This window comes from Pristiophorus japonicus, chromosome 7 (genome assembly GCF_044704955.1).
Source record: "Pristiophorus japonicus isolate sPriJap1 chromosome 7, sPriJap1.hap1, whole genome shotgun sequence".
NCBI classification, from domain to species: Eukaryota; Metazoa; Chordata; class Chondrichthyes; family Pristiophoridae; genus Pristiophorus; species Pristiophorus japonicus.
This window is the reverse complement of record NC_091983.1, coordinates 234,819,763-234,831,934: the sequence shown is the minus strand read 5'-3', so window position 1 is coordinate 234,831,934 and position 12,172 is coordinate 234,819,763.

Sequence of the window (12,172 nt, the reverse complement as noted above, 5' to 3'; positions counted from 1 at the left end):
GTCTGTTTCGTAATGCACGTTGAAAAGAAAAATGTAAATGTACGGTCACCCATTCCATGTACTGTATAGTGACACATGTAATGTATTTTGTTGAATGTACTACAATGTATCCCGTATTGTACCGAATTGTACTTGACTGAAAAGCAAGGAAATGTATCGAACGGAACTGCCGTCAGCAACTGCCAAATGTAATGTATGGGATTGCTGACCGCAGCTAAATGTACTGAACTGCTTTTGAATGTACTGTACAAATTTTTACATGAATAAAGTATATTTTGAAAATAAAAAAAATAATATATTTCAAATTAATAAAAATGGAATTTAATTAATTATTTAAAACAAAAATTTAACTCTTTGAAAAATAAATTTACATATTTTAAAGGGTCTAAAAATAAACTTACCTTAAATAAACAGGATTTTAAATGTTTAAATTATGTGTAAAAAATGTATTTTTTACATTTGTACTTTAATGTACTTTAAAATTTTTACATTGATAAAAGCAGGCCTTACGCTTGCTTTTTCCATTTGTAAGAATTTGAAGAACATTCGCTAGGCAGGATTTGGGCAAATCGCCCAACTCTCCAGCTGAGGAGGTCTTTTAGTTTCGCATGTGGCAATCTGTGAATAGAACTTTTGACAGATTGCAAGTGCCGGGTTTAGGTGCATACGCTTCACATGCGCAAACACGGAACTTGCGGGAACCTTCACAGGCGAGTATGCACCTCGTATGTGTTATATATGTAAGCTTGTATATACACTGTACAGCCACCAGGGGGCTCATCCCCTGGAGTCCCAAGGGATCCCATAATCCCTTGTGAGCACTGGTATTTAAGGAGGCCTCACAGGTTGGAGAGGCACTCTGGAGACCTGCAATAAAAGAGGAAGGTCATACTTTACTTTGAGCTCACAGTATTGAGTCTGACTTTTTCTTCATACATAACAACTGTCGACGAGATACAGACAGCGAACCCAATGATGCAGAGAACAATGGGCATCCTGGAGAAATTCTCAGAGGGAGATGATTGGGAATCCTTTGTGGAGCGACTCGACCAATACTTCGTAGCCAACGAGCTGGATGGAGAAGCGAATGCTGCCAAAAGAAGGGCGATTCTCCTCACCGACTGCGGGGTACCATCGCATGGCCTCATGAAAAATCTGCTTGCTCCAGCAAAACCCACAGAGAAATCATACGATGATGTGTGCACACTGGTCCGGGAGCATTTGAACCTGAAGGAAAGCGTTCTGGTGGCAAGGTATTGGTTCTACACCTACAAAAGGTCTGAAAGCCAGGAAGTGGAGAGTTATGTCCACACTCCCGGTGGTTCCACACCCCCGGTGGTTCTACACTCCCGGTGGTTCCACACCCCCGGTGGTTCCACACCCCCGGTGGGTCTACATTCCCGGTGGTTCTTCATTCCCGGTGGTTCTACACCCATGCTGGTTCTACCTTCCCGGTGGTTCCACACCCTCGGTGGTTCTACACCGAGGGAGCTAAGACGCCTTGCAGGACATTGCAAATTTGAAGGACATTTGGAGCACATGCTCAGAGACTTTTTCTTACTTGGCATTGGCCACGAAACAATACTTAGCAAACTTTTGACTGTAGAGACACCAACCTTGAGTGCCACCAATGACAATACAAAGCAATTTTTCTCAGCACACAATTGCTGCTACAAGTACTGTGAACAAAGTGACGTTGTTTTCAAATTGCAACGTACAGGGCAGGTCACACATGTCTGTAGCTGCATGTCCGCAGATGTCTCAGAGTCCACCATCAAATGTGATGAATGCAGGCCATTAACATCTTGTTGGCGCTGCGGGGGTGATCATAGTTTCCATTCATGCTGCTTCAAAGGGTACATTTGCAAGGGCTGTGGAACAATGGGACACCTCCAACGAGTGTGCAGGTGAGCTGCAAATCCTGTTAATCCGGCAAACCACCATGTTGCAGAGGAGGATAGATCCACGGCGGATCACGTTGAACCAGAGCCTCAGACCGAGGAGGCAGAGGTACATGGGGTGCACACATTCACACAAAGTGTCCCCCGCTAATGCTGAATGTTGAACTAAATGGACTCCCGGTGTCAATGGAGCTGGACACGGGCGCAAGCCAATCCATCATGAATAAAAAGACTTTTGAAAAACTGTGGTGCAGCAAGGCTTCAAGGTCAGTCTTAACACCAATTCGCACGAAACTAAGAACTTATTCAAAGGAACTGATTCCCGTAATTGGCAGTGCTACTGTAAAGGTCTCCTACGATGGAGCGGTGCATAAGCTACCACTCTGGGTGGTACCGGCCGATGGCCCCACGCTGCTCGGTAGGAGCTGGCTGGGAAAGTTACACTGGAGCTGGGATGACGTCCGAGCTCTATCATCGCTGACGATACTTCGTGTGCCCAGGTCTTAAACAAGTTCCCTTCGCTGTTCGAACCAAGTATCGGGAAATTCCAAGGAGCAAAAGTGCAGAGCCACCTAATTCCGGGGGCACGACCCATCCATCACAAGGTGAGAGCAGTACCGTACGTAATGAGAGAAAGGATAGAGATTGAGCTAGACTGGCTGCAATGAGAGGACATCATTTCACCGGTCGAAGTCAATGAGTGGGCCAGCCCGATCATCCCAGTCCTCAAGGGAGATGACATATTCAGAATCTGTGGTGATTACAAAGTAACTATCAAATGTTTCTCCTTGCAGGATCAATACCCACTACCAAAGCCCGACAACCTCTTTGCAATGTTGGCGGGAGGAAAGACATTCATGAAGCTGGATCTAACTTCAGCCTACATGACGCAGGAGCTGGAGAAATCATCGAAGGGCCTCACCTGCATCAACATGCACAAAGGCCTCTTCATTTATTACAGATGCCCATTTGGAATTCGATCAGCTGCAGCGATATTCCAGAGAAACATGGAAAGCTTACTGAAGTCGGTCCCGCATACGGTGGTCTTCCAGGACGACATCTTGGTCACAGGTCGGGACACAGTCGAGCATCTGCAGAACCTGGCGGAGGTTCTGAGTCAACTCAACCGCGTGGGGCTCAGGCTAAAATGCTAGAAGTGCATTTTCCTGGCGCCTGAGGTGGAGTTCCTGGGGAGGAGGATCGCGGCAGACAGATCAGGCCAACCAATTCGAAGATGGAAGCAATCGAGAACGCACTGAGGCCACAGAACATGATGGAGCTGCAGTCATTTCTAGGACTCCTGAACTACTTTGGTAACTTCTTACCGGGTCTCAGCACACTATTAGAACCTCTGCATGCCTTACTGCATGAAGGGGATGAATGGGTATGGGGCAAAAGCCAAGAAAATGCCTTTGTAAAAGCGAGAAAATTGTGATGCTCAAACAAATTGCTTGTGTTGTATGATCCATGTAAGCGTTTGGTACTAGCATGTGATGCGTCGTCATTTGGCGTCGGGTGTGTATTGCAACAAGCTAATGATTTTGGGAAATTGCAACCGGTTGCTTATGCATCCAGGAGTCTGTCTAAGGCTGAGAGAGCCTACAGCATGACTGAAAAAGAAGTGTTAGCATGTGTCTTGGTAAAGAAAATACATCAATATCTGTTTGAGCTAAAATTCGAATTGGAAACTGACCATAAGCCACTTATATCACTGCTTTCTGAGAGTAAAGGGGTAAATACTAAAGCATCGGCCCATATCCAGAGATGGGCACTCATGTTGTCCGCATACAACTATGCCATCTGCCACAGGCCAGGCACAGAAAACTGCACCGATGCTCTCAGTAGGCTGCCATTGCTCACCATGGAGGTGAAATGGCGCAGCTGGCAAATTTAATCATGGTTATGGAAGCATTTGAGAGTGAGTAATCACCCGTCACAGCTGGACAGATTAAAATCTGGACAAGCCAGGACCCCTTACTGTCCCTAGTTAAAACCTGAGTGCTTCACGGGAGCTGGTCCAGTGTCCCAGTGGAAATGCAAGAAGAGATAATGCCGTTCCAGCGGCACAAAGATGAAATGTTTATACAAGCAGACTACCTTCTGTGGGGTAATCGAGTAGTGGTTCCCAAGAAGGGCAGAGATACCTTCATTCGTGACCTCCACAGTACCCACCCAGGCATCATAATGATGAAAGCGATAGACAGATTCCAAGTATGGTGGTCCGGTATTGATGCGGACTTAGAGTCCTGTGTGCACAGATGTAACACATGCTCGCAGCCAGGCAATGTACCCAGGGAGGCACCACTAAGTTTATGGTCTTGGCCCTCCAAACCATGGTCTAGGCTCCATGTCGACTATGCAGGCCCATTCTTGGGCAAAATATTCCTTGTGGTTGTAGATGCGTACTCCAAATGGATTGAATGTGAGATAATATCGGCAAGCACGTCCGCTGCCACCACTGAAAGCCTGCGGGCCATGTTTGCCACGCATGGTCTGCCCGATGTCCTTGTGAGCGACAACGGGCCATGTCTTACCAGTGCTGAGTTGAAAGAATTCATGATCCGCAACAGGATCAAACATGTTACATTTGCCCCGTTTAAACCAGCATCCAATGATCAGGCAGAGAGAGCAGTGCAAACCATCAAGCAGGGCTTGAAGAGGGTAACAGAAGGCTCACTGCAGACTCGCCTGTCCCGAGTCCTGCTTAGCTACCACACGAGACCCCACTCGCTCACTGGGATCCCACCTGCTGAACTGCTCATGAAAAGAGCAGTTAAGGCAAGGCTCTCGTTAGTTCACCCCGATCTACATGAACAGGTAGAGAGCAGGCGGCTTCAAAAAAGTCAATAACATGATAGCACAAATGTGTCACGCGAGATTGAAATCAATGATCCTGTATTTGCATTGAATTATGGACAAGGTCCCAAGTGGCTTCCCGATACTATTGTGGCCAAAGGGGGGAGCAGGGTGTTTCGGGTCAAACTTTCAAATGTTCTCATTGACCGGAAACACTTGCACCAAAACAAACTCAGATTTACGGAGGTTAAATAGAGAGGTTCAAAATCGTGAAGGGTTTTGATAAAGAAAGTAAGGAGCAATTGTTTCCACTTGTAGAAGTGTCGAGAACCAAAGGACACAAACTTAAGGAAATTGGCAAAAGAGTCAGAGGTGAGATGAAAATGTTTTTTATGCAGCGAGTTTTTATGATCTGGAATGCACAGCAATGATGGTGGAAGCAGATTCAATTGTAACTTTCAAAAAGTATTGGTTAAATAACTGAAGGGGAGAAAATTGCCAGACTAAGTGGAAATTGCAGCGCAGTGGGAGAGCTCTGTCAAACAACTTGCTGGAGAGAGGGAAGAAGGCAGAGAATAAGCTCATTTAAAGGCAGCCTGCACTCAAAGAGAAGAGTCCTCATTCCTGAACTGGATGTGGCAGAAGCAAGTGGGAGGAAGAGAAGAGCAGCTAATTCCGGGGTAGGAATTGGTTATGGCCCTTGTTCGGGGAATGACAGGTGGGTGAAGATGTCACTGGTAGGGCAGAGGTAGAAGACCACTTGTATCTTTCTTACTCCTCCCCACAGCAGCACCTAATTAAGGTGATCTAAAGCAATAACACAGGTAGAGATGGTATATCGGCACTTACCATGACGATCCTCTGTAGTTTCAGTAGGTGCCTGATCATGTTGTACCTTTGTTTGCGCTCCCAAACCTTTACACAGGCAAGCTGCAGATGATCCAGAATAAGCTGCAGCAGCCACTGGCCCCGGAATGGCCGTGTCCCCAACAGGTTCGGCTGCATGGCTGCTCAGGATCACCAAGTCTCCTCCCCCATGAGGGGTCAGCTGTCTATTCCAAGAGGGGCCACAACTCAGGACCTGAGATTCCGGGTGGTTATGGGACACTTCCTCCTGTGAGAGAGAAGAGAAGAAGACATGAGTTCTGCAGCGAAGGCTGGACTGGTATTCTGATTGAGCCATGTGCCCCACAGTATTTATATCGGCTGCTTTTCCCCACATAACACCATTGTGGGAGCACCATCAACACAAGGACAGCAGCAATTCAAGAAGAGGGCCCACCACCACCTTCTGAGGGCTACTGGGGATAAGCAATAAATACAGCTTTGCCAGTGATTCTAAAATCTCAACAATTGTTTGAAAAGGTTCTCCTCACTCCCACCTCATCAGCAGCATCTCTTCTTTTCCATCACTCAGACAGGGGGCTTGGGAGAAGCAACAGCCCATCAGTTGCCCACACACCATCTCTATAATAGACTCAGATTTGAAGCACAGCAAGTTACAGAGCTTCTTGGACAAAGCAGGACGGTGCGATTAGGTTTGGATTGCTCGAGCAAGGACACAGCACAAACACAAGTAGTTGAGGGAGTCGTTGAGGTGAATAACATCGATACATTCAAGGGGAAGCGAGACAGGCCCAAGGTTAAAGGAATAGAAGGATATGTTGCTGGGGTTAGATGAATTGGTGTGGGAGGAGGCTCATGTGGACCATAAACACCTGTTGGGCTGAATGGCCTGTTTCTGTGCTGTACGTGTTATGCAATTCCAGGGAAGCAGGAATGGTGCATTTCATTGCAGTGGGTTTGGGTGCTTCTTTCCACTCCCCCCAACACCCCCCACCCCCCACCCCCCCCCGGGCCACATCCTGCCATTAGTTTGTGCTGAATCTGGGGGTTTCCCCAGGCGGCCCGGATATCCCGCCAGAGAGCTGTATTTACATACGCTGCATTAAGCTGGTTAGGTGCTTTTTTGGGCCCCACCGAGGAAATCATTTAATTCTGGGCCCACCAATGAGGGACCAGTATTCAGAAAGACATTGATGGACCAAGTTCTTCAGCCACACCAGGCTGTTACACTCCTCATAGACCAGTAAGGAGCTGTTCCCATATTCCACCTGGTGCCCCTGTTACACCACCACTGGGTCACTGCATCGGCCGCCCGTTTTACCTGTCTGAGATCCGATAACTCAGCACAGACTGCAGATTACACCAGGGGGTGAAACCCGTCCTGGGCGGAAGCTTGATTTTCTTTTCTATTGAATTCAATGGAACCGGGCGGAATGTAAAACGTTAGCGGCCGATCTGCTATCGCCCGATTTGCTCTGCCGCCCAAGAAAAGTTTAATCCATTGGGTCCTTCCTGATCTGTATGGTTCAGTTCCACAACACAGGACAACTTACCCACTGAGACAACCGCCGATTATCAGAGACCCATATTTAAACAAGGGGAGATATTTTTTATTCATTCATGGGTTGAGGGCATTGCTGGCAAGGCCAGCATTTATTGTCCATCCCTAATTTCCCTTGAGAATGTGTGGCTTGTGATTGTGGGAACAGGAACAGATCAGGAGATGGCTGATTTCTGCCACGAAGTTTACTGCCTTGAGCCTTTAGGGTCCATTTCATTCAAAGTAAGTATATTCAGGAGCCCACTGTTTGCTGCCTTGTTTGTGCCAGCTCATTTTACTTTTGTAACTAAGAGACAGAAAGACATTTTATCAGTGCTTGTTTTTGTGGAAACATTTGAGTCAAGTTTTATGGAGCGGGAAAAACCTGCTTTAAGAAATTATATTAAATTCTACGTTTTGTTCCAAAAAATATCTTTCATTTAATTGATCAATTCATTCCTGCTTGTCTATTCCTGGAGAGGCTTGATACAGTCCCATCATTAAATTATCTCAGGAATAACTTGCACAATTAGTCTCAAGAAATGGATGTTTTATTGCCTGTGAAATACTGTCCCTTTGCTTGCAAGGTTTCCTGGCATAATACAATGGGAATCTTCACACCTTACACCAAACCATATTCCCATTTGATTTCCAGATTTCCATTTGTATACCTAATACAAAATTTGGGAACCAATCATTTAAGCCCTTTTGGATCTGATTATTTATAAACCTCCATACATACTACATGTATTTGCCTTTGCGATCAATTGTTCCTTGTAGTCTTTGTTGTTCTGATATAACATCCTCTGCCTGCCTATTTATTCCTTTAAACAGTCCCTTTAATTACTTGTGCATGGTTTATCATGTTCCCACATTCTCTTTATGTCAATTCACCTGATTTTCTTCCCGAATTGCTCTTCGTAAAATCGTTCCCATTTCTCTTAGCACTGGATGGTGAAATTCTGCAATCATATGGTTGCCTCAATCAGAAAGCAAAGGTACAAAAGAAAATTTAACAAGAGTAGGAAAATTTGTGACACATCAGAACTTTTAAACAGTTCCTCCAATTGCCATCAAACTCCGGGGTATTTAAGATCTGTGTCTCACTGACTACTTTCTCCAACATAGATTCAACTGTTCGATTTATTCTTTCCACCAAGCCTGACACATGCGGGTATTATGGGATGTGCAAAACCTATTCTATCCCGAACATTGTGTACATTTCTTTCATGACCAAGCCCACAAGTCACGCTCCATTATCACTGTCGATCACCTCGAACTCCCCACCTCGAAATAACTTGTTTCACAAGAACTTTTTCAGAAATGGGCGTTGTGGTATCATTTCGAGCTGTTACTTAAAAACCTAATACAGCCTGTCTTTGCATTCAGCAATCCGATGTGGCAAATAGAAGTAAGGGGTTAATTACTTGTTCACTGTGAAAAACCCCTGAGGGTGGGGAGGAGTCAACCAGCACCACGGCCGTTTCAGACCTGCTGTTTAAGTCAAGAAAAAGCTCCTTTATACCATCTTTAAATAAACTCATGGTGCATTTTAACAGTGGTATAATACAAACTTCAGTCAAAATAAAATTCTGACCAGCATCTTTGATTTAAAATTTCCACATTTCATTAAAGCACAGGAGTTTTCCTTAAATCTCCTATTACTGGGGACACCATCTGAAATGTGTGACATTAATTTCAGTTTAACAACCATATTCAAGCTTTCAACGTAACACTCCCGGTTCCTTAATCACACTCAATCATTCAATTCTTATTTACTCTCATCCACCTTAAAAAATATCTGAATTCCCTGTAATGGTTATGAACTGACAGATCGTACACCCAAGGAACATCAATATAGTTTAAATAATTCGCTGTCTGTCGTGGCCCTCCCAGAAAACCAGTAATTTGATAATTTGATCAGACACTCAGCCTGTCAATTTAAAATCCCATGTGGGAAAGACTATTTGTCAGGCTTGTAGTGGCTCCTGTTTAAAAGTATTCTCCTCCTCCATTGCTGGAAGGACGGGGTGTAGTGAATGGAAAGGGGCTCCTGGGGAACCAGCCCACAGTTCCAGTCTCTTTCTACAACCTCTGCGACTTCCTCTCTTCCTTCTGGTCTTTTATCCTGTAACACGCTTTGGGTTTACTGAAATGTGTCTTTGATTTCTGCAACTTCCCTTTAGCATTTCTCATTCAATCCTTCATAATCTACTTTATTCTCATTATCGGCTCCTTGTGTCAGTCACTGTGTTGAGTAGGGAGCGATAGTTCGTAGCCTCCTCTGCCAACCCTTCCCTGTCTACCTTGTCTCCATTGCTACCCGCTTGGGTCATCGCACACATTGTGTCTCTTTCCTCTCAGCTGTTCTTGGAGCCATTGTATCCCTTTCTGATATTCGACACCGGACACTGTCGGGCTTGAAAACCTCACTTTTGAAAATCAGTAATAACTTTCAAAAGAAGCTTCTATATAAAGCTCCCAGTGTAAGGCCAAAGAAACCAAATTCTGTGATTAACCTTTTTGAACGTTCTGTATTAATGCACATGTAAAACACAAACGCTGTCAATACTGACTCTCTGTAATCTGTAAGAACTTCTGGAGACTTCGGCTTAAAATGTTTAATGTTGATCTGTGCTAACGATGAGAAACCCGTGAAGAGACACACCAACACTTGGACTGTAAGAAACCTTGTGTGTAGGAATGTAAAAACGCACAAACTATAATCAGCACAAACATTAAGAGAAACCCCAACACAATAGAAGCAATACTGTCAGTAAGAAACCTTTGTAGAAATGTAGACACTGATAGTGACTACTTAAAGTGCAAGAAATATAATCAATGAGACACAGTAAGGTCTGTGATAGTGCTGGACTATAGACAATAGTGACCAGTTTCTGAAGTGCTTATGTATGCTCAAGGAAGATATACATCATCGATCGATCAAAAGAGTGAAGGTTGGTGTGGCAGGTAGCCATGGAAACAACACATGAGAAAAAGCAGGGTCAAATCTCACAGATGAAGGGAGCAAGGAGACAGCAGTAGTCAGAGAAGGGTGACCTGGTCAGTCATCAGAAGTTGTGCTCCACGAACCTGACAGACCACCGGGTCGATTGTGAATTATCAGGGAAACTAAGGCAGAGACTCAGTAAAGATGAGTGGGAACACGGCTGCAGTCAAGGAAGGGTGACCTGGTCAGTCATCAGAAGACGCGCATCACGAATCGTCAGCGAACCACTGGGACGATTGTGAGCACGCAGGGAACTGAGGAACTGGTAACTATAACATAGCTTAGCATCTCACGGGACAGACTGATAGATGTAATGTTGATAACAGGTTGATCAGACTCAGTAAAGATGGTCACACAAAGTGTGAACTATACTTATTGGTGTCTTGTCATTATTTTCCAGAGTCGAACTCTGAGAAGTGTTAACTAATCGTTCTTCCCATGGTCCTGGAACAGTGAATCTCTCCCTTTATCCCCCAGGCCATTGCTGCCTGCACCTTTACAGTGGGCCACAAATCATTATAATGTTACTTTAACTGAGAACATCTGATCCAAGTTTCTCCATTTATGTCTTCAATTTCTATATCGGCTTTGTTCAACTACTTCTGACCGGTGAAACACTACATCACTTTCCAGTTGATTCTCCAATCACACAGTAAAATTTCCTAGTTTTATTCTATCTATGGCCAAACCAGACCGTTTGTAACCTTGGTGTCCTATTTGACCATGAGATGATATTCTGACCCCAAGTTCACTCATCACAATGATTGCCTACTTACATCTCCATAACATCACCTGTCTCCATCCCTGCTTCACCTTAGCTGCTGCAGACACCCTCATCCATGGCTTTGTTACCTCTGAACTTGACTATTGCAATGCTCTCCTGGCCTGCCTCCCATCTTCCACCCTCTATAAACTTGAGCTCATCCAAAGCTCTGCCGTCCCTAACCGAACTCGCACCGAGTCCCGTTCACCCATCACCCCTGTGTTCACTGATCCTATCCTAACTCGCACCAAGTCCCGTTCACCCATCACCCCTGTGCTCACTGCCGCTATCCTAACTCGCAGAGTCCCGTTCACCCATCACCCCTGTGTTCACTGATCCTATCCTAACTCGCACCAAGTCCCGTTCACCCATCATCCCTGTGCTCACTGCCCCTATCCTAACTCGCACCGAGACCCGTTCACCCATCACCCCTGTGTTCACTGACCCTATCCTTACTCGCACCAAGTCCCGTTCACCCATCATCCCTGTGTTCACTGACCCTATCCTAACTCACACCAAGTCCCGTTCACCCATCACCCCTGTGCTCACTGACCCTATCCTAACTTGCACTGAGTCCCGTTCACCCATCATTCCAGTGCTCACTGACCCTATCCTAACTCTCACTGAGTCCCGTTCACCCATCATCCCTGTGCTCACTGCCCCTATCCTAACTTGCAGAGTCTCGTTCACCCATCACCTCTGTGCTCACTGACCCTATTCTAACTCGCACCAAGTCCCGTTCACCCATCACCCCTATGCTCACTGCCCCTATCCTAACTTGTACCAAGTCCCGTTCACACATCTCTCCTGTGTTCGCTGACCTACATTGGATCCCGATCCAGCAAATTCTTCATTTTAAAATTGTCATCCTTAATTTCAAATCTCTCCATGGCCTTGCCACTCCCTATCTCTGTAACCTCCTCCAACCCCTTGAATACCAGTTGTTGCTGTTGTTGAAGTCCATGAATGCATTGTGGGAAGTATGTGAATGTGTTGTAGAATCATTGAATCGTGCAGAACAGAAGGAGGCCATTTGGCCCATCGAGCTGGTGCAGCCTCTGAAAAATGTACCAATTAGTACCACTCTCCACACTTTCCCCATTTTAACTTTTTAACTCGAGATCCTATTCCCAGTTTGAAAATCACTATTGAATCTGCTTTCACCACCCTTGCAGGTAATGCATTTCAGATCATAACAACTCTCAGGGTAAAAATAAATACTCCTCATCTCTCCCCTGGCTTATTTCAGGATTATTTTAAATCTGTGTCCTCTGGTTACCAAACGTCCTGCCCAGTGGAAACAGTTTCACCCTATC